Raw genomic sequence first — 21,054 nt, forward strand, 5'->3', positions numbered from 1 at the left:
CCCCTCCCCCTCCCCCTCCCTCTCTCTCTTTCTCTCTGTGTACAAGCTTGCACATATGTGTGTACAGATGTACATTGTACAGGTACAAGTACAGGTCAGAGGGTGCAGTTTACCACGCTTTGAGACTGAGTCTCACTAATCTGAAAACTGCCAAGCCAGGCTGACAGGCCAGAGCGCCTGGGGGAACTGATGGCTCCATTTCCCTAGTACTGGGAACTGTGCCCTTCCCCCAGCCTTGAGTGGGCTAACTTAGACCTTGTTTGCCACAGTCACCTAGCCCACCTAGGGTGGAGTCTTCTGACCTAGGTGAAGTCTATTGTCCTGCCATTACCTGCTGAGAGGCCCAGCTTGTTTTCCCCCAGAAGATCCTGGCAAAGTAGGGGATGGGTTTCCCCCTTTAAATTCAGACTTAAGAATTAAACATTGGGCCTTGATCAGAAACTTTGTCTTGGTCTCATTCCTCTCTTGTCTGTCCTTCCCATCCATCCCCAGCTTTCCTTTCAGGTACCCAGTTCTCCATGGCCGCTGGTAGCTACAAGAAACCATTGCAGCCATGAACCACCATGCCTGGTTCATTTTGGGGGGGCGGGGAGGGGTCCTGAAGATCAAAGTCAGATCCTCATGCCCACAAGGCAGCCACTGAGTTATCTCCCTAGTCCCTGGGTTAAACCTTACAAAGACCATAGGTCCTTTCCTCTCAGTCCAGTGGGGAGGGGTTTTAAGAGCTTTGGGGGGCTTTGGGGAGGGTGTGCATGTTAAGTGCAATTTCTCTCTCTGTGTCTCTGTCTGTCTCTGCCCAAGAGTCGTCGTCTTGGCCTTCTGCTTGTAAACTGTGATTCTAAGAATGTCTCTTTTATAAATTGCATTACTAGCCGTGTTTACTCTTTCTTCTCCATGTAGTCTGCCAAACGTAGGCAGAGCTGAGAGGAGAAAATGTCTTAAATTGATGGAATAAACAATTTTTCTTCTTCTAGGAAGGCGCCAAGCTTACAGATGAGGATGGCTCTGCCAAGCTCAGGTTTGTTTGCCTGTTATGATCTCCACCATCACCTTGTCCCCAGAGGGACCACCAGGCAAGGCAGGGCAGAGCCCAGGAGAGGCCAAAGGCCCTTGGGAGGCTCAGCTCCTGTTATAGAGAAACTGGGGTTTCCTTTTGTGGGTTCTTGGTCTCATTAACAAAATAATTTCAGAGAGACTCACAGGGAAGCTTGTGGACTCTTTTATTGGTGCTCAAGAGTAAACCACAAGATCAGCAAGCTACAAACCTCAACTGCTGCCTGGAAAAGGGAGATGGAGAGGAGAGAATGACATGCCCTCAGAGGTAGGTTTCAAGTTCGGCAAGGAAGGGGGCCAAGCAACTGGGGCTTGGAGGGGGTTAAAGAAAGAGAGTGTACAGAGGTTGGAAGCAAGCAGGATGAGGTTTTGGGCAGTAGCCAAAGATGAGACAAGGGGAAAGGAGAAGTTACAGTTTTGGAGTTAGAACTGGGGAAAGCAGGCTGTCTTAGTAGGAAAGATCTGCAAACAGCTGGATTGAGGGAGGGACTTCTCAGGGAGGTATACACATGTTATCTCATTAAGAGAATAATTATTTCCCCCATCTCTGGAGCATCTTCAGGTGAATCAGTTTTCCTGAGGGGTAGTCTCCCGGCGAGGTGATTGACAGGTCCAGCTGGACTCACTCTTAAATGAGAAGACAATAGTAATGTATTGTGCAGTTTAGATTGTCAGTTTTCCACCCAAGGCCAGAGATAGAACTCAGAGTCAATTCTTTTGACTAGAACAATGCTACCTAGCGCGTCCTCAGTCGGCTTCTCCTCAGTTGTAGTTTCATCCACATAGGAGTCTCTGGTTGGCATTAAATTCTCTGACATTCACGAAATCCTTAGTCAATGATTAGCATACAAATTCATCTCATTGCTATGCATGAATATTTTAGAATTATCTACAGTTTTGAGTTGAGTTGCTTCTCTTACGGTATCAACTCAGATCTGATTCTGGTATGCTAGGTGAATTGTGCATTTATTTAATATTTATTAGGGTGACAGTAGAGAGTCTTTATTGAGTGGAACACCAGATAAAGCATATAGGGCAATTTATTTACTCTCAAACAGCCTCCAGGACTTCTGGGTGCACATGTACAATCTGTGCTGGCAAAGAAGGTTCGAGAGATTTGGTGGGGCTTCAGGCTACCTTGCCTCTGGTCCATAAGCTGTGCGGGGCAAGAAGCCCTATCCCCCACAAAGGTGACAGCCAGACTGGTACATTTATAGCTTTGGTGAACCAAGACACAAACACCCTCATTTCCTACTCATTCCACAAAGTAGGAAATAGAGGTATAAAAATGTTAAACTTCCTAGAGTCATATGTAGACAGGTATCCAGCCTTAAACCAGGAGGCCTAGATCAGACAAAAGCTCTTACTCCAGACACTGTTTGCATGGGGGCTTTTCTGCTCCTTAGGACTGCTGCCTTGAGTCAAGCACCTGAAAAACGTGCGTGCACATATAAATGATCGCCTTCCACATAGTATGGCATTCTATGCCAGCCGTGCATTAAAATTAAAAAAAAAAATTGCTAAGGCTCTGTGGACAGAGATGTACGGCTGCCAAGCCCAGCTGCTTGGAATTTTACAGTGCAACAAAGCAGAGAACAGGGATGGAGAGCTGTCAGGAAAATGATACCCTAAGGAAATCAGCCCCCTGCTTTTTTTTTTCCTGGGTGTGAATAGTTCTGATGACAAACCAGAGTCTGGAGGATGGCGATCAGGAGCCAAGGCTTGCTCAAAGGGGAAGGTTTATAAACTGCCTGGCCACTTAGCCCCCCTGCCTTACACTTCACATCTTTGCAGAGCTCTGCAAATCTGCCTGTCCGTTAAATACACCTCCCTCTAACACAGCTTAAAGCTGCTTCCATTCAATGCATTTCTTAGGTTATGGTTGCCCTACGTGCTACCGTGCCTCTCTGATCCCTCCCCTCTTGCTCCCTGACGCCAGAAAGTCCTTCAATATGAAACAAAGCCTTTCATTTCATAGAAGGCGATGAGGCTTAAAACGCAAGCACCCCTTGGAGAGGCAGTGCATTGATTCAAATGCACACCCTGTGCTTTAGGTATAAATGAGAGATCAGTTGCCCTGCCTCCCCAACCCAGCAGATTTTGAAGAGGGAAGGGCAGGGAGGAAACATGAGTGCCAGAAAAATCAAGTGTTGGAGGAAGGGCACAGAAAAGAGAGGCCAGAGCTCACCAAGACCAATCTCTGTGGCACTGGCTCGTGACCAGTGTCCTGAGCTCCTCCTGAGTGGGACCTGTACAGCCGGGTACAGAGGTGACTGTAGCCCAGAGGGGATAGTGGTGGGTTCAGTGTATGTCAGCAAGCCACTGAACACCTTGGATCTTAATGAGAGCCACAGAGCCTAACTCACAGGCTGCTTCTTTAATTGTGGTAAAGTACACACCAAGAAATTATCTATCTAGCCATGTTTAGGGATATAAACTGCCTGGCCCCTTAGCTTCCCTGCCTTACACGTCACATCTTTGCGGAGCCCTGTTCTGCAAAGTAGCATGGGGGTCATTTTATAGTTCTGGGACCATCACCACTGCAATATATCCAAAACTCTTTTTATCTGAAAAGACTACTCTGGACACCTCATGTAAGTAGTTCATACAACATTTGTCCTTCTGTGACTGGTTTATATTGAGAAGATATCTTCAGGTTCATGCATGTTGCAGCATGTGTCAGGTCCCCAGGTTCATGTATGTTGTAGTATGTGTCAGATCCTCATTCTTTTTAGACCTCAACAATATTCTACTGTATGTATGCACCACATTTTGTTACCCATTTATCTGCTTAGTAATTGTGATGGTGTTACTATTGTGTTACACACAATTTCTGGGTCACACTGTAACTTTAGAAATGAGTATACAAGAATTCCAAGTTTCTACAAATAACCATAGTAATATTTATTATTTTTCATTGTGAAATTGTTTTGCTATTGTTATTATTGTTATTGTTTGTTCTATAGGGCAATGTCTCATGTAGCCCAGGCTGGCTTTGAACTCACCATGGAGCTAAGGCTAACCTCGAATTCCTGATCCTCTTGCTTCTTCCTCCCAAGTGCTAGGATTGCAAGCATATGTCACCATGCCAGGCTTTAAGAATAAAGTTTTTAGTTCACTTTTTATGTCAACTAAATAAAGCTGCCTGTGGGTACATCCAGAAGCCAAGGAATTGTGTGAATCCAACAAAAGAAGACTGGGAAAATATTGGACTGGATGTCAGGATTTACACAATGGGCCACACACCAAACAGTGTTGGGGATTCTCATTGCCCCCCTGCTCTCTTAGTGTCAAGCATTGCACAAAAGCTCTTGCCTATCCTGATGTCACATCTTCTCATCTGCTGGATTCCATGACATTTGGTGTGGGTTCTTCTTTTTCCATCCTTTATCTCCCTAGTTTCACCCCCAGTCACTAGATAGAATAGAAACAAGGATAGAGGGGAGAGAGGAATTAGGAAAATCCTTGAATCTAATTGCTTTCCTTTTATTTCTTCTTTGAGCTCGACTACAAACAAACCACAACCATCCCACCTCTAAGAGCCCCAGCATTTTTGTACCCTCTGAAAAGTTGCCAGCATCCCAATGTCACACAATCACAGACACTATCTGCAGCTGGCAAAACCACACCTCTGCTAGAGCATGAGGCAAATCATAGTCAGCTGCTGTGGACAGTCTGAAGCACTGGAAGTCCTGGGACCCCCCCACACACACACCTGTACCTGGGATTAAAACGAAAGCACATGCTTAACCAAAATCCCAGAATTCTCACTGCATTCTTCTGCCTCTTTTTTGACATTCTTCCCTTGTCTGATCTTCCTAGCTGTGAACCTGGGACCTCAATGCTAATTTTCCTTTTGGAGAGTTGCTCTTTGGAACATGTTTTTTGATTTTATTTTTGAGTATCCTTTCCTAGAACCCACCTCACACAGAAGCTCTAACAAGCCATGTGTAAAGCAGGCAGCATGTTTAGGGTTAGTACTTACCATCTTCCAAAACCTCTCGTTCTGTTCTTGGTGGTGGACAAGGAACCTTTCTGGACCCAGGAAAGCACTGTCCCAGTGAGCCATGCCCTCCAAGTGCACCCTGAAGGTCAGCTCCTAGTGAAGTGGTGGTTTTAACAGGAAGCTGATTATAGGGCTTACTCTAGAGACACTGCCCCAAACTTCAGAACCAACTAACCACAGGAAGCTACCAAGGAACAGGTAATCTTTGACTTTCCCCCAGAACTTTAGAATGCTCTCCTTCAAGTATGCAAATGTTTGGTAAAAGGCACCCATTGGCGTGGGTAATGGTCTAACAGGCTATTTCATAGCTTGACAAATCTGCTGTTCTCAGCATCCCCTTTCATAAGAGAAGGAGACGAATAAATCTGAACTATGTAGGAGAAGGAGGCTTATCTTCATGTGTACCTGCATCTGTAACAAATTACAATAATCTCCCTTATCTGTGCTTCAGTCACCTGCAGTTATGTGCATCAAATATAGCCTGAAAGTGTGAAATGGGAATTTCCAGAAACAAATAATTCTTCCATTTTAAACTGTGCATCAGTGGGACTGGAAAGATGGCTCGGTGGCTACAGGAGCTGCCAAGCTTGACGACCCGAGTTTGGTCCCCAGGATCCACATGATGAAAGGAGAGAACCAACCTCCAAAAGGTGTCCTCTGACTTCCACGTACATGCTATGGTACAAGCATGTACATGCTATGGTACATGTGTACCCCTCAAACACACATAAACAAAATAAATAAATGAGTTTTAAGAATTACAACTGTACCTCATTTGAATAGTGTGGTGAGATGTTGGACTGCCCCCGCCGTCTGCCTGTGACTCATCTATTTGTCCAGCATCCCCTGCTGAATATTCAATATGCCCATCAGTCGCTTAGTAGCCTGGTTATCAGATTCCTGTGGAAAAGTATGACAAGTGTGTGGGCTACTTGTCTTGATGCTCTGACAAAACACCCAACAGAAACAACTTGAAAAAGTTGCTTGAAAGAGGAGAGAATTATTTAGGGCATCATGGTGATAAAGCACGGAGGCTGGAGCTCTCAACAGATGCTTATATTTTGTGGTGGGTCAGGAAGCACAGAGGTGGGGGGAGGGAAATGAGGAAGGTTGTAACTCTCAAAGGCCTGACCGAAGTGGCCCACATCCAAAAGCCACACAGTCCACTCCAAAGTTCCCACAGCTTCCCCAAACAGTATCTCAAGTTCTAAGTCAAATGTTCACATTCAGGAATGTGTGAGGGGCATTTCACATTCCCACCATCACATCCAGCAATCTCTGTGTTACTTAAAAATGACATCAGAGAACAAAAGTAAATGTTGGTAATTTTATAGAGCTATAACTTCTATTTTATTAGCCATTGTTTGTCTCTTACTGTTTCTAACTTGTAAATTAAATTATCATAGATATGAATGCATAGGAAAAAATTAGTGTATACAGGGCTTGGTATGTTGAGTTTCAGGATTTAGGCGTTTGGAATGTATCTTTTGTGGACTAAAGGGGACTATTCTAGATTGGGTAAACTATATAGAGTAGACATTTCTTTATCAGTGTTTAGGAGGCTTGAGAATCCAAGAATAAGGTGCCAGTAGATTCCATGTCTGCCAAGAGCCTCTTCCTCATGGGTATGGCCTTCTCTATTTCTTCACATGGTGAGAAAGCAAAGGGGGAATGCGTGACCCGTATCACTCTTCAGATCTCTGCCTTCGGGACCTTCCCTTGCTAACTCATTGACAATTCAGTCTCAGTACATAACACATCAAATCACGAAGGCCTCTTAGGGGGAGTGGCTGAGACTTGCTCTTCTGCTTTTAGTCTGTGATACCAAGACCTCTGTTAGGTTCTGGAGGTCCTGATTCAGTGTGCCAACAGGACAGGAGACATGCCCAGAGAGGATGCCACTGAAAGGGAAAGGCCATCTAGACAGGTAGCAAGAGGAACCAGGGCTTGGTGGGGACGGCAGAGGTGAGGCTGAGTCTGTGCACCTGCCTGTGCTGGCTTCCATTCTGAACTGAAGCAGCCAAGCAGAGCAGGAGAGACTCAGCATGCTGTGGGCCTCTGCCTCATCTAGTGGCTGCTTAGTTGGAACTAGTGCTTGCCACTGCCTGTCCGTCTGAAGGAGACCAAAGTAAGTGTTGAGAAGTTTCTGCTTCTGTGTCCAACACCCAGTGTGCATCAGGACCAAGGTCAATACTCGGGAAGGCTGAGAGGCTAGAGTAAAAGTCCAGGGCAGGACAGATACACTGGAGGAGTGAATACTCCTCAGGTAGCCTATGATTGGTGCTCAGGACCCTTTGAACTGGGGCCATTCTAAACAGAGGACAACATGAGAGTGGCTATCTCCCTTTATACATGGTGGGTCACTACAGTTCACTCTGTCTTCTCATGATTGTAAGTAAAGCTTTAAAAATGAAAAGACCGGGTTTGTAAAAAAAAAAAAAATCTTTTCTTCCCTTTTATTCCATGAATTAATGCTGAGCATCATCTCTGGTTTGATTTAGTTTTATGGGAGTGGAGAAAACTACCTATTTGTTATGTGCAAAGTTGCCAAGTGTGATTAACTACATTCTTAGGACCATTTCACTCAAATTCATATGCTGAAATGTCATACCTACTTCATATGATTGTATTAGGGGATAGAGCCTTTGGAAGGCAACTACATTGTGGCAACAAGACCTCATGGATAGGATTAGCACCCCTGTAAAAGGGACCAGAGAACATCCCAGGCTCCTCTACTGAATGAGACAGAGCAAGAAGGCCATTCATGAACCAGAAAGCAGGCTTTCCACCAATACACAATACACTTCTAGTGTCTTGGACTTCTAGCCTGCGAACCTTTAAGAAATAAAAGCTCATAATTTAAGCCACCTACTCTCTGGTATTCTGTTATAGCAACCCTGAGGTAGTTTAAATGAGAATAGCTCCATAGGTTCATCATATACTTGACTATTTGGTCCCCATCTGTGGGACAATGGGCTATGTACAGACAGCCTGGTCTCCAGTCAAGCTCCTTTGCGTGGGATGCCAGAGACTGAGAACCTGGTACTGGTGGCTGCCTTTGTCCACCCCCTGCCATGTGGGGTCAGTGGCTTCACACAGCCAGATGCCCACCTGGGCCACGTGGAAAGTGTCCGGCAGTCCTCCTGCGTCTGCCTGCACTGGAACTCTGGTGGGACGTGGGCTTCCTCTCCTACTCCGCTCTTCCCCTATACCCACAGCCCCACACCCGTCATGAACTGTTTGGGAATGCTTAGGAGATATGGCCTCATTTGAGGAGGTTTGTCACTGGGGCATGGGGTGGGGGACACAAAAGAGTTGCACAGTATTAGTTAGGGTTCGGGATTCACAAAACTTATGGAATGAATTTCTCACTCATATATGTATATAATATATATGTATATGTATTTGTATATGTATAGATGTACATACACACAGGTACACCACACACACACACACATACACACACAGTGGTGGTTTGAATATGCTTGGCCCATGGCGCCTTGTTGGAATATGTGTGACCTTGTTGTAGGAAATGTGTCACTATGGAAGTGGGCTTTGAGAGCCTCCTCCTGGCTGCCTCTATCTCCAGATCAAGATATAGAACTCTCAGCTCCTTCTTTAACACCATGTCTGCCTAAATACTTTCATGCTTCCTGTTATGATAAAAATGTGCTGAACCTCTGAACCTGTAAGCCAGTCCTAATAAAATGTTGTCTTTTATAAAAGTTGCTTTGGTCACGGTGTCTCTTCACAGTAATAAAACCCTAACTAAGACAGAAGTTGGTACCAGTGACTGAGGTAATGCCATGATAGGCTTCACCATGTTTTTGTTTGGAGGAATGTGGATTTGAGGACTTCGGAAAGAAGAGTAATACTTTAAGTAGGGCTTAATGGGACATTCTAGTAGGAATATGGAAAATGGTGGTGCTGACGGCGATTTAAACTGTAGAGACTTGCTGGCTCAAGAGGTTTCAGAGAATTTCAGCATGTTGCCCAGAGATTGTCTTTGTGATGTTTTGATGAAGAATATGACTGCTTTTTGCCCTTGTGTTTAGAGTATGCCTGAAGCTAGGGTGAAGAAATTCAGATTAATTGCATTGACAAAGGAAGTCTCAGAAAAGCCCAGCACAGACTCTGTTCTCTGGTATACTCCCATGAAGAACATTTTGATCAAGCATAGCAAGCTTAGAAAGGGAAAATACAAATTTTATGATTCTAGTAAAAAAGAAGCTCCAGGAAGTGAAATGGAGCTAAATCCCATGTTTAAGGATATTAAATGGAATTAAGGGGGTGGTGATCTTGGGGTAAGATCCCACCCAGCTAAGCTTATTATTTACATGTTTGCAGTTGAACAAGAGATAGTTCATGAGATATCATGAACAAGAGATATCATGTTAGGCATTATTATAAACTGACTATTGTTTTTTGCCAAGCACTCTCCTCAGCTTGGAGACGTGTTCCAGAGAGAAGGGGTGTTTGAGAGTGATGTTAAATCATGGGATACAAGCTCATGGCCTATGTTCTGCTCAAGGTACTTTCCAAAATAGCCTTCTGCTCAAGACAGATCTCTCTTGCTCAAAAAAATTCTAAAACTCTCTGGATAGTTCATCTCTTGAAGACCAAAAGCTCAGTCTTTTATTTATATATTAATTCAGTAATTTACTCCAGGTTCCTTTTTGACTATCCCATGAATCAGCATTTCTTGACTCTAGCCCCTGATTCTTAGAAAAAGACAGCAAGCACATTTTTTTTTTAATAAAACATTGCAAATGAATTCAGAAATCTGCTTCCCTTTGTAAGCACAGACAATAAACTTAGCTGGGTATGATCTTGTACTGAAATTACCATTCCTACCATATCAAGGCCCAAACTCACTCTGACCCAGACTGCCTTTGAACTTAGGAATATGCCTGCCTTTGTATCTTTCTGACAAGCTGGCTCATAGTGTAGCTGCCTCTGTTCTTTTAGGTCCGTAAAGTCCCTTCTATAATTCATATTGCATCCTTATATTTTGCATAGTGAGAAATTATATATTTTTGAACTCATGTTTTCAGAGTTCTTTCCTACAGCCTTAAGGGCTATCCAGAAGTTCTCAAAATTTATCATTTTTACTAAGAACATGCACACACCCTTCTCTCCCAGATTCATGCTGTCTCTAATTGTCATGGAGTCATTAACCCTGGCAGACAGGACTTTCCCCAATAACCTTGGCAGGGAGAATATTTCCTAACAGAGGAATATGAAGATATATATATATATATATATATATATATATATATATATATATCCCATGCTCAGCAATTGTCAACACTTGTGGAGTCCCACTGGTTCTGTTCCAGGGGCGGGAAACCATGCCACATCGTTCCTTCTACACGGCCAAGCACAACTGAACGGTTTTCATTTGGACTTTTAATCTGGAACCAACTACAATTCAGAAGTGGAATGCATACCTGTGACCCAGATCTTGAGGGTGAAAGACACAGGCTTTTGATTAAGAGTTTAACGCATGGTGGCAGTGAAAAGCTTAGGCCCAGGCATGGTGGTGGTATATGTCTTTAATCCCAGGAGACAAAAGCAAGCAGATCTCTGAGCTCAAGGCCAACCTGGGACAGAAAAAGTTTCAAGTAGAGAAAAACCTTAGTTCCAGGCATGATGGTACATGCTTTTAATCTCAGAACTCAGGAGACAGAAGCATGCAGTCAAGTTCAGTCTACAGAGCAAGTTCCAGGAAAGCCAAGCTTAGGCAGTGAAAGAGTTGGAAAACAGAAAGCTGGTGATGATGTAATAGAACAAGAGGAGTGTGTTCAAGACCCAGCAATCAGGAGTATTTGGTAGCTTCAGCCATGTGGCTCTGGCTTTAAAGTCAAGAATAGAAGGGACCACTAGGACAATTGATGCTAGTTAGCTGGATCTAAGAAAGTAGCAGCGATTAAGAAGAGACAAGCATCGTTGAGGTGACATCTTCTGGGAAGTGTTTTCTGAGACCACAAAGAAGCTCTGTTCCAGAAATAACCAAATGTTGTACTTCATGCAGCAGCTGGACTTGGTAATGTGTTTAGTCACCAAAGTGGTACTGGTTTTGAAGGTATAAAGGGAACAGCCGAGACTTAGCACTGTGAGAGGCCAGGAAAGGCCACTGGTGAAAGTGCAGCCTCAGTTGTCAGTTGCAGTTGACAGTCCAGGAATGAAGTTGAAGCTTGGCATCATGGTTGGAGCCTCTTGATGAAGCCCAGTTACGGTGGAAAATTCCACAGTACTGGAGATGCCAGTTGCATGGAATGACCACCACAAACAGAAGCAGCAATGGAGGGGAGTCAGTCAGAGCCTAGAGTGCTACAGAGGACAGAGCTGGAGAGGTGGCCCAAGCCCTTTGGAGGATCCAAGAATATGAAGTGTGGGTACCAGAAATTGGAACAAGAAGCTGTGAAGTTGAAGTTGCCTTGGATACCCTAGGATGTTAGAAGTGTCAGAGCTGTGGGACACTAGTCAAAGAAAGCTGCTAACAGGGAGTATAACCAGCCAAAAAGAAATAAGTTTGCTGTAGTCAACCAAGACAAAAAGAGTTGGACATTAGACATGGAAATACAGAGTTTGGAGTTTGCCCAGATGGTTTGTGACCTTGCTTTGGTCCAGGGCTGCAGATGAACCTCAGTTGGGTCCTCAATCCGCAGGAAAACGGGGTTCCGGTACAGGTGGGCAAGGAGTTGGCACAGATGACAAACAAATATGAACACAAGGGAGTGTGGTATCTGAATGTAATTTGTCAAATTGAGCATCAGACTTTTAGTACAGAAGAAAATAGGGAAGTTAGGTGACACATCAGCAAGGTGCAATGAGGTTACTGGATGCTTAATGACTCTTACACACAACAGAGGAATGCAAACATGAAGACTGGCAGGAACTGGGCAATAAAACAACTGGGACAAAGTCAGCTCTATCTAAGGTCAGCTATATTCTTAGAAGCTAGGTGTGAGGTATTTACACTCCCGGGGCAAGGGCTTTCACGCCCAAGCCATAGTTCTTTTTTTTTGTTTGTTTTGTTTTTTGTTTCGTTTTGTTTTTTGAGACAGGGTTTCTCTGTATAGCCCTAGCTGTCCTGGAACTCACTTTGTAGACCAGGCAGGCTGGCCTCGAGCTCAGAAATCCGCCTGCCTCTGCCTCCTGAGTGGTGGGATTAAAGGCGTGAACCACCATGCCCAGCTTCCAAGCCATAGTTCTAATTAGGGAGTTCCACTCTAGCTAACCTTCTCATGAATAATGCAATATTCTAGTTCCTCCTTAAACCACAGCCTGATCTACTTTCAAAACCACTGTAAATTCCTGTATATGTGAGTAGCTGGCTTTTATTCTAAGTGATTGTATGGGGGGACTTCTACTAATAAGTAATTGTAGTCTGCCATACCTAACTATAATAAGAATTCTAAACCTACGTTGCTAAGCTTGCCCTGAGATTTCTAACTCTATGNAGTAGATAGTAATGCCTGATTTCTTTCACTATCTCTCTTACGATACTAGAGGCAATTCTGAATGTTACTGAATAGGCAACATTCTTACTGAATTCCAAGCCCAGGGTCAGCTCAAGGACTACCTAGGGCATTGGTGAAGGCCAGGAAGCAAAGTTTGATTTTGTTTAGGTATTTGACAAGTCATTGCTTGGAGGCACCTATAACAAACAATACTGAAAGAAAGCACACAGAGCCATTCACAAGGACAAGTTTGGAGCATTTGTTATACGGGATGCCAGGGTTCCAGGTTTCAGGAAACTAAGTTTCCATGAACTTTTTGCCTCGGGACTGCATCCAGGTTTCTAGTCCTGTTACATGTGTTACTACTGGAGTGGATGTAGCAGTCCAGTATTTCCTCACTATGATGTTTTGTAATGATAATGTATATCTTGTGTTATAATATGTTAGAAGTATATGATCTGCTTTTTATTTAGATTTTATAGGGGATTACAGTAAAGAGATTGCATGAATCTCAGAAGAGACTTGGAAATTTTGATACTGTACTAGACTATGGGAACTTTTGAAATTAGACTAAATATATTTTGTTATGCTATGGCTAGGTATGACACCCCCCACCCCATAGCCTACGGGTGCCAGGGAGTGGAATGTGATGATTTGAATATACTTGGCCCATGAGAAGTGGCATTATTAGGAGGCATGACCTTGTTGGAGCAGGATGTGGCCTTGTTGGATGAAGTGTGTCATGTGAAAGTGGGCTTTGAGTGCCTCTTCCTGACTGTCTGTGGAAGGCAGAGTCTCCTTCTTGCTACCTTTGGATCAAGATGTAGAACTCTCAGCTCCTTCTCCAGCACCATGTCTACCTACACACCGCCATGCTTCTTGCATTATGATAATGGACTGAACCTCTGAACCTGTAAGCCAGCCCCAATTATAAATTAAATATTGTCCTTTATAAAAGCTGCCTTGGCCATGGTGTTTCTTCACAGCAAATAAAACTCTAACTAACACACACACACATATATATATGACTCATAGGCTGCAGTCCAGCTAATCCAACAATGGCTAGCTGTGAATGGAAAAATCCAAGAATCTAGTAGTTGCTCAGTCCCACAAGGCTGGGTATTTCAGCTGGTCTTCTGTATATGTAAAAATTCTGAAGAAGTATGTTCCAATGGAAATGAAGGAATGGTTGTGTGAGCAAGGCAAGGCAAAGCAGACAAAAAGCAAAAACCTTCCTTCTTCCATGTCCTTATATTGGCTTCCAGAAGACTATATGGCCCAGATTAAAGATGTCTTCCCATCTCAAGTCTAGATCAAAAACCTGTGTCTTCCCATCTCAAAATCTGAATCAGAGGCTTATCTTCCTACCTCAAAGTTCTGGACTAGAAGTGAACTCACAGACTTTCAACTAATCAGAAAAAAATCTCTCAATCTCTCACAGGTGTGCCCTCCGTTTTTGGATTATAGTTCTGTGGTGGTTTGAATATGCTTGGCCCAGAGAGTGGCACTATTAGGAAGTTGGCCTTGTTGGAGTAGGTGTAGCCTTGTTGGAGGAAGTGTGTCATCGTGAGTGTGAGCTTTAAGATCACACAAGCTTTAAGATCCTTTTCCTAGCCAGTCTTCTGTCTGCCTTTGGAACAAGATGCAGAACTCTCAGCAACAAAGACTTTCATATTCCTACAAGGATGGTCCATTAAGTCCCACTTAAAGCATTCCATTGCATTCAAAATTCACATTCTTCCAAACAAAAGCATGGTCAGGCCTATCACAGTAATACCCCAGTCCCTAGTACCAACTTAGGGTTTTATTGATGTGAAGAGACATTATATCCAAGGCTGACTTATAGGTTCAGAGGTTCAGTACATTATCATCAATGGAAGAATTGCGTTACGCAAATAGACTTGGGGCTGGAGAGCCTAGAGTTCTACGTCTTGATCTGAAGGCAGCCAGGTGGAGACTCATTTATGCAGGCATCAAGGAGGGTCTTCTCCATACTGGGCAGAGTCTGAGCATAGGAGGTGGTGACATATGACATACTTCCTCCAACAAGGTCACACCAACTCTAATAAGACAATATATCTTAATACTGCCACTCCCTATGACCGATCATTCAAACCACCACATAGTCTGACTTTCTGAAACAGTAATGCCTAATTAAACACTTTCTTTTCTGAGTTGCCTTGATGATGGTATCTTCTCACAGCAACAGAAAGGCAACCAAGACAAGCCCTAGAACTTGGCAAACATAAATCCTTTACATCTGGATTTTTTGTTTGTTTGTTTGTTTGTTTGTTTGTTTGTTTGTTTTCAAGACAGGGTTTCTCTGTAGCCCTGGCTGTCCTGGAACTCCCAGCACTTAAGAGGTAGAGGCAGACGGATCTCTGAGTTCGAGGCCAGCCTCGTCTGTAGAATGACTTCTGGACTTTTTAACTCAGTGTGAGATGGTTAGACGATGTCTTGACACCACGACCTGCTCCTTTTGTCTTTGATAGCAGCAATCCATGTGTAAACACAGTAAACACAGACCCAAGTGACTGGAAGCCATGGCCATGCCCGTTTACTGCTTCCTTCCTTCCTTCCCCTCTTAAGTGTTGTCAAGAATTGTATAAAGAAAGGGAACTACCTCAGCTGCACTCAAACTTGTAGGAAACAGTCCAGAGCCAAGCAGCCGAGGGAGGAAAGACACCTACAAGGGAGACAGCTCTGGCTGCTCCACAAATTAGCTATGTGCCCTTCTAGAAGCTACCAGGTGTCTCTGAGTGTTGTGTTCTTTGAAGGCACAGCACCAATGGCAGCTTTTGCACCTCTCGGGTCTGCTTGAAGGGTTAAAGGTGTGCAAAGGTCCCCAGGGAAGAGCTGCTCCCTGGAGGTTATACACGAGCATCCAGACAGCAGTGGATAGCATCTGGGAACCTGAGATGTTTATGTCCCAGTCCTCAGGCATGGCCTCTGTCATTCCTCTTTCAGTCTAAGCTTGCCAGGCATGCGCAGACAGAAGTTTCTCAGTGCAGGAGGCTCTCTATAAACAGTTTACATCCTTTGGCTGCTTTCCAGAAGGGGCTCAGCAGATGCTCTCAGCAAGGAGCTGTTATCCCATTCCCCCAAACTCAGGATGGATTCAGAGAGGAGGGGTGCCCAGCAACCTCAGACAAGCCTTAGGCTTGCTGCCTTTCCCCCAGGCCACTGGGTGGAGACTGGCTGTCCTGACTCCTCATGGAAAGGGTTCCAAAGGCAGAGGTTTCCAGAAACTACTCTGAGGCTCATCTCAGCCCATTTAAGGTCAGCTATGAGAAATGAGTTCATCTTTCCTCTACCACCCCTTCCATGCCATTGCCTTCCTTTCCTCTTCTCATTTCAATGCTGACAGCGGCCCCTCCCTAATTACCCTGGTTTCAGCCACTCCACAAGGAGTGTTGTTTTCCCCTAACCCCTAAGATCTAATAATAATGTTCGAAGTAGAAAGTTCAAGGCTGAGCTAATAAATATGGGACTATCAGGCCTGTGCTACCAGGCTCAGCTACAGCCATTTCTGACGTGATGATCCAACAGGTATACAGTGACTGCCTACTATGTCATAGGCAGTGTCCTACATGCTGGAGACACCTTTCTCTCTCTATCACTATATATATATATATATATATATATATATATATATATATATACATATATACATATGTATATATATATAATGTCTCGAATAATGTTTTATTAAATAATTTCTCAGATTCACTTTCCCATGTTAATTTGTACAAATAATAAATACAAATATTCATTGTTTTAACAGCTAAGTAGTACTTCATTGTAAGAACACACCACAATGTGTACCACTTTATTATAAAGTTTTAAAAACAAGCCACATTCCCGTTGTTTATAATGTGTGGTACAACTTTAAGTGTAATACTTAGGCAGACCTGGGGCAACCTGATTGAGGACATTCTGGGCGGTGTTCCCTATGCAAGAGTGGAGAGACCGGACTGGCTCAGTCTGAGACATTTTCTATGGTAGAGGTGTGTGTGTGTGTGGGGGGGGGGTTCAGTGGCTGCGATCAGTGCTGGCTGGTGGCCTGACAGAGTTCACACCCGGACTGGCTCCCATCACCCTCCAGTGCTTTGGAAATAACCTGGATTTATATTACCCACACATAGCATGGCACCATTTTTCTGCCTCCCGGATCCCTGTCTGTGCAATAAATTCTGTAGTGTACTGAATAAACAAAGGGAAAAGAAAGAAATAAACTTAAGATTGTGAAATGATATCCAGGCAGTGGTGGCACATGCCTTTAACCCCAGCGTTAGGAGGCAGAGGCAGGTCTAGAGAGTGAGTTCCAGGGCAGCCAGGGCTACACAGAGAAACCCTGTCTCGAAAACAAAAACAAACAAACAAAAAAGCAAAACAAACAAACAAAAAAACCCCAAAATCAAAAGATTATGAAATGAGAAGTCAGAGGTGTGTGTGTGTGTGTGTGTGTGTGTGTGTGTGTGTGTGATACAGTTCTGCACAGGGTTGTAGGCAGTGAATCCTTTGCCCCTTAGTTACAGGCAGCAAATCTGTTTTGGTGAGTTAAAAAACACAGTTAAAAGGTCTTGCTTCATATTCCCTCCCATTATTAGGCCCAAGCTCGTTTGAAGCTGCTCAAGAAAAAGCAGTGTGAAGACCGAAAGTTCAGTCTCCGTGAGACACCTTCTCAGGCGCTGCAGTAACCCAGAAGCCCGGGGCATTCCTCACAGTTTCTTATCTGGGTGGTAAAAGCAGGATGCAGCCTAATTGGTTGCTGGTTCTCGCTGGTGAACGCAGGAGGTTTCTGTTTTAAGAAATAAAGTGACTTCTTGGCGGTTGATTCACTGCCCCACGGGGAGACTGCAGAGCAGAGGCTTCCTCTCCGTAGAGATTTGCATACAGCATCCACTTCCTGCTCGAGAGCCTGCTCCGCCACTTACCTGGGACTGGAGAGGGCGAGGGAGGTCTGAGCGGCCCAAGGTGGATCCCCGAGAGCAGAGCCAGCGACCACCCCCTGGGCCCGTCTGTCGGTGGCGATCTTAGGTAAGTGAACTCACTGGTGCCTGGGCTGCTCTGACCTCTTTAACCACTGGCCGGCTTTCCAGTCCACTGGCTTCTCTGTTGCCACAAAGTCCGGATCTCACTTCCCTCCGCCCTCATGCCCTCATGCCCCCACCTTTACCTTGTTCATCTGGAGGCCAGTGTGAGCTGAGACTGTGACAGAGTTCCTGCAGGAATGTAGCGCCGGTTTAGGGTTTCTCTCTGGCAGGCCTGGCTGAGTTTAACTCTATAAGGAGAGGCGCACAGCACTACACGCTGCCGGGTTGGAGTTTTCAGTACTCATAGTCAGCCATCAAGAAATCAAAGTACGTAGTGAGTTCAGGGCCAGCCTGGGTGACGCAGCAAGAACCTGTCTTTAAAAACGAATCAAAACTGTTTCTCCAAGGAGGGAGCCATGATAGAAAGGATTAAGTACTTGGCTTTCAGCCCAAGACACGTCAGGGACTGCGGGAAGGCCAACTCCCAGTTTTTCTCTATTTTATGCTGGGGGAAAATACCAGCCTCACATTCTTGGGTCAGAAAGTGCTCGTCGCCCCCACCCCCACATCCCCACACCCCCTCAGGCCCCCATTTCCCTTAGCCTGTGGTTTGCTGGGTCTGGATGGTGCTGGGGAGGCCAGAGAAGAAACACTGGATCTTAGAAGCTGCCTTCTCTGTGACTTCCTAGTTCATAGTGGCCTTTTAGACTAGAGACTTTTTCTAAGGGTGTCGTGGAAAGAAACCAAATTAATAATTGAAAAAAGCAGAAAACGTGCTTCCAAGTTCTCCCTCCACTTTGTGTGGGTGTATCTCTTAGGCAATTCTCTTTGGCTCCCAGAAGCCTGGATTTCTTCATCGACCAAGTGTGTGTGTGTGTGTGTGTGTGTGTGTGCATACGTGCGTGCACTCACACACTAACATGATTATGTCTAAATTCTTTTCTACGAAAACAAGGCCAGGGTAGTCCCAGAAGGGTACTACCGTAATGGGTGGTCTCTAAAACTTGTTTTGTTTACTGACTACTACACATATATATTTTACCCCTGCTGCTAGTGCAGTAGGAAGGCCTTTGCTTCTTCTATTTTTCCAGCCCCCAGAACCTGGCATGTCATCAGACGCTGTAGAGGTACTCAATCTTGCACGTAAACTTTGAAAAAAAGTTTTTTGGGTTTTTTTTTGTTTGTTTTTTTGTTTTTTTCTCAATTTCCCTCATCTGCTTTCCAGGCCGAAGGTAAAGCAGCTGTCAGGGCAGGCAGCCTGTGGTGGGGTGGTGGGGTGGTAGGGAGGTGGGGGTGGGGTATCAGCTGCAGCTCTGCAGGAGAGCAGCCTAGAATCCAGCCATCATTTCTGGCTTTAACCACGCAGGGGGAAATGGGATTTCTTGAATTTAGCTCATGTCCCATGTGTTTGCTGAGAGTCAAGGCAGGCTCCAGAGCTGGCAGACGATCCTGCTGCAGAGGCCAGGAGCTGGATCGGAAGGCACTCCAGGCCCCAGCAGTCCGCGTGTGGGCCTTTAATGGGAGGAGGGGAAAGGGAACAGAGAAACCATCCCAGCTCCATGTAAGGCTGGCGACTATGATTAGAGTCATTACTTGCTGGCAGATACACTGGGTTCTTAACCTTTTCCAAACCACTGCTTTAAGAAACGTTATTATTGTTTCTTTTGAGTAACTACTTACTGTCAATACAGTTCCAGGGGCTTTGGGTATTGCTAAATTCTCTGTAGGGAATCCAGGCTCTGGTCTATAGCCTCATTTCTCTGTAGTCTGGAATAACGGCACGTACGGCACGTTTGCTTGTGGTGAGTTCCTGATTCTTATTTCAAATCCTGAAGCATTATCATCTGGAAGTGGGGTAGCAGCACTTTGATGGTGGAAGCGCCACCACAGCCACTCTTAATCTGGTGCTGCTCTCCCTAGTCATTCCACACAGGACAAGCGTGAGGTGGAAGAGGAGGCAGCCATTCTGACAGGTTCACTTTGTGGGGCCGCCTTAAGCAGGAGGGAGGGTCAGATGACGTTGCAGGATACCGTGGGACAAGAGACTTTCTTAGCTTAGTGATTCTCAGAGGGCCCGAAGACACACAGTGTTCGAGCCTGCACGTCCCTGAATGAAGGGATTAGTGACTTTCAAATACACTGAAAATTAAGAGGAGAAAGTCCTATTTTTAGGCATCAGCAAGATAGATTATGGTGGCGTAGTTTGTCTAAATTACATCAATGTCTTTCATGTGGCAGAATGGAAATCTCAGATCCTGAATTCCAATCATTTTCTGCAGCAGGCAGTTTTAGATTAGCTTTAAAAAACATATCTGTATGAACTGTAGGCAACTGCTCTAGGAAAGGACACAGGTGGAGGTGAGGTAAACTTCCAGGTCCTTCCATAGCCAAGTAAATGACCCTTAAACTTTGATCCTCTTTATCAAAATAGTCCAGCTGACCTACCACAAGAAGCATCGGATGGCTGGAATCTAGATGCTGTCCTCCAGGCTTCTCCTATTTCTTCTCAATGTTCTGTCTCCCAGATATTTTCAGTCATGAAACAGGGTTTCCTCTCCCCGCTCCCCTCCAGTGTTCCTTGTCTCCTGCCCAGCTCTGGGAGGCATCCCAGAGCCCACGTGTACTCCAGACTCCGTGCTCTGCCCACTCTTCTGTGTACAGGTGTGCATGCAGGTGTGTGCTGCGAGCAGGTGTGTGCTGCGTGCAGGTGTGTGCTGAAGGTGTGCCCCCAGGCCTTCTTGGAGACAGACCATAGACTAGAAAGCAGCCAAGGAAGGGTGGGCTTCCATCCAGTGGCTGCCCTTAGCATGCTGCCACTTTGGCTCGATTCCCTCATGGCATTGCTGAAAGCAAGATGTTTGGGTAGATGGGAGACCCTCATACAGCCTGTTCCCTTTGAACACCCGGCAGACCCAATCTGCATGGGGACCCGGCAACTCCCTCAGCAATGCCGGACACCTGGCACCTCTGCTGTGGTGGAACCCTGTGCCCAGCCTTCTACTGCTCCTCTCAGGCCTAATGCCCATCTCTGAACTTTTCCTATCCCAAGTCATCTGCCTCGACATCCTGGCCACTGGCCCACCCTACACCGGTGTGCCTCTCCCCTGTGAGCCTTCCTGTACCTGCCATGCACACAGACTACAAGGTCTTTCTCCCATAGCAGTAACAGTCTACTACTAGGGAAACCAATTTGATGGTAATTTGCATACATTTGGGCAGTAGACAAAGAAATTTACAGAGAGTTTTAAAGATCTGTGATTAGACATACTAAAAAAAAAAAACCTATTAGTCTTTGGGGCCAGCGAGATGACTCGGCTTGTAAACTTACTTGCCACCAAACCTGACAACCTGAGCTTGATGCTAGGAATCCACATGGTGTAAATGGAGGACAGATTCCTGTCCAATTGTCTTCCTGGGCACCATGACATCTCAGTGCAACATATAAACAATCAATAAATGTAAGAAGAAAATTCAAATTATTCTCTGGAGAGTA

At 45.0% G+C, this 21,054-nt stretch overlaps 1 protein-coding gene across 2 annotated transcripts in view; it reads left to right on the forward strand.

Annotated features, from left to right (window-relative positions):
* The first annotated feature begins 17,148 nt into the window (after nt 1-17,148).
* The window catches only part of Traf3ip2 (TRAF3 interacting protein 2), a 39,791-nt gene continuing 35,885 nt past the window's right edge, over nt 17,149-21,054 (forward strand). The window contains exon 1 of one of the 2 annotated variants that reach the window (XM_021174989.2): nt 17,149-17,565. The gene's annotated coding sequence lies outside the window, so the exon portion shown is untranslated. The remainder of the gene's footprint in view (nt 17,566-21,054) is intronic. The other variant, XM_029482553.1, reaches the window with a different exon arrangement.

The sequence above is a fragment of the Mus caroli genome, chromosome 10 (assembly GCF_900094665.2).
Source record: "Mus caroli chromosome 10, CAROLI_EIJ_v1.1, whole genome shotgun sequence".
Lineage (NCBI taxonomy): Eukaryota > Metazoa > Chordata > Mammalia > Rodentia > Muridae > Mus > Mus caroli.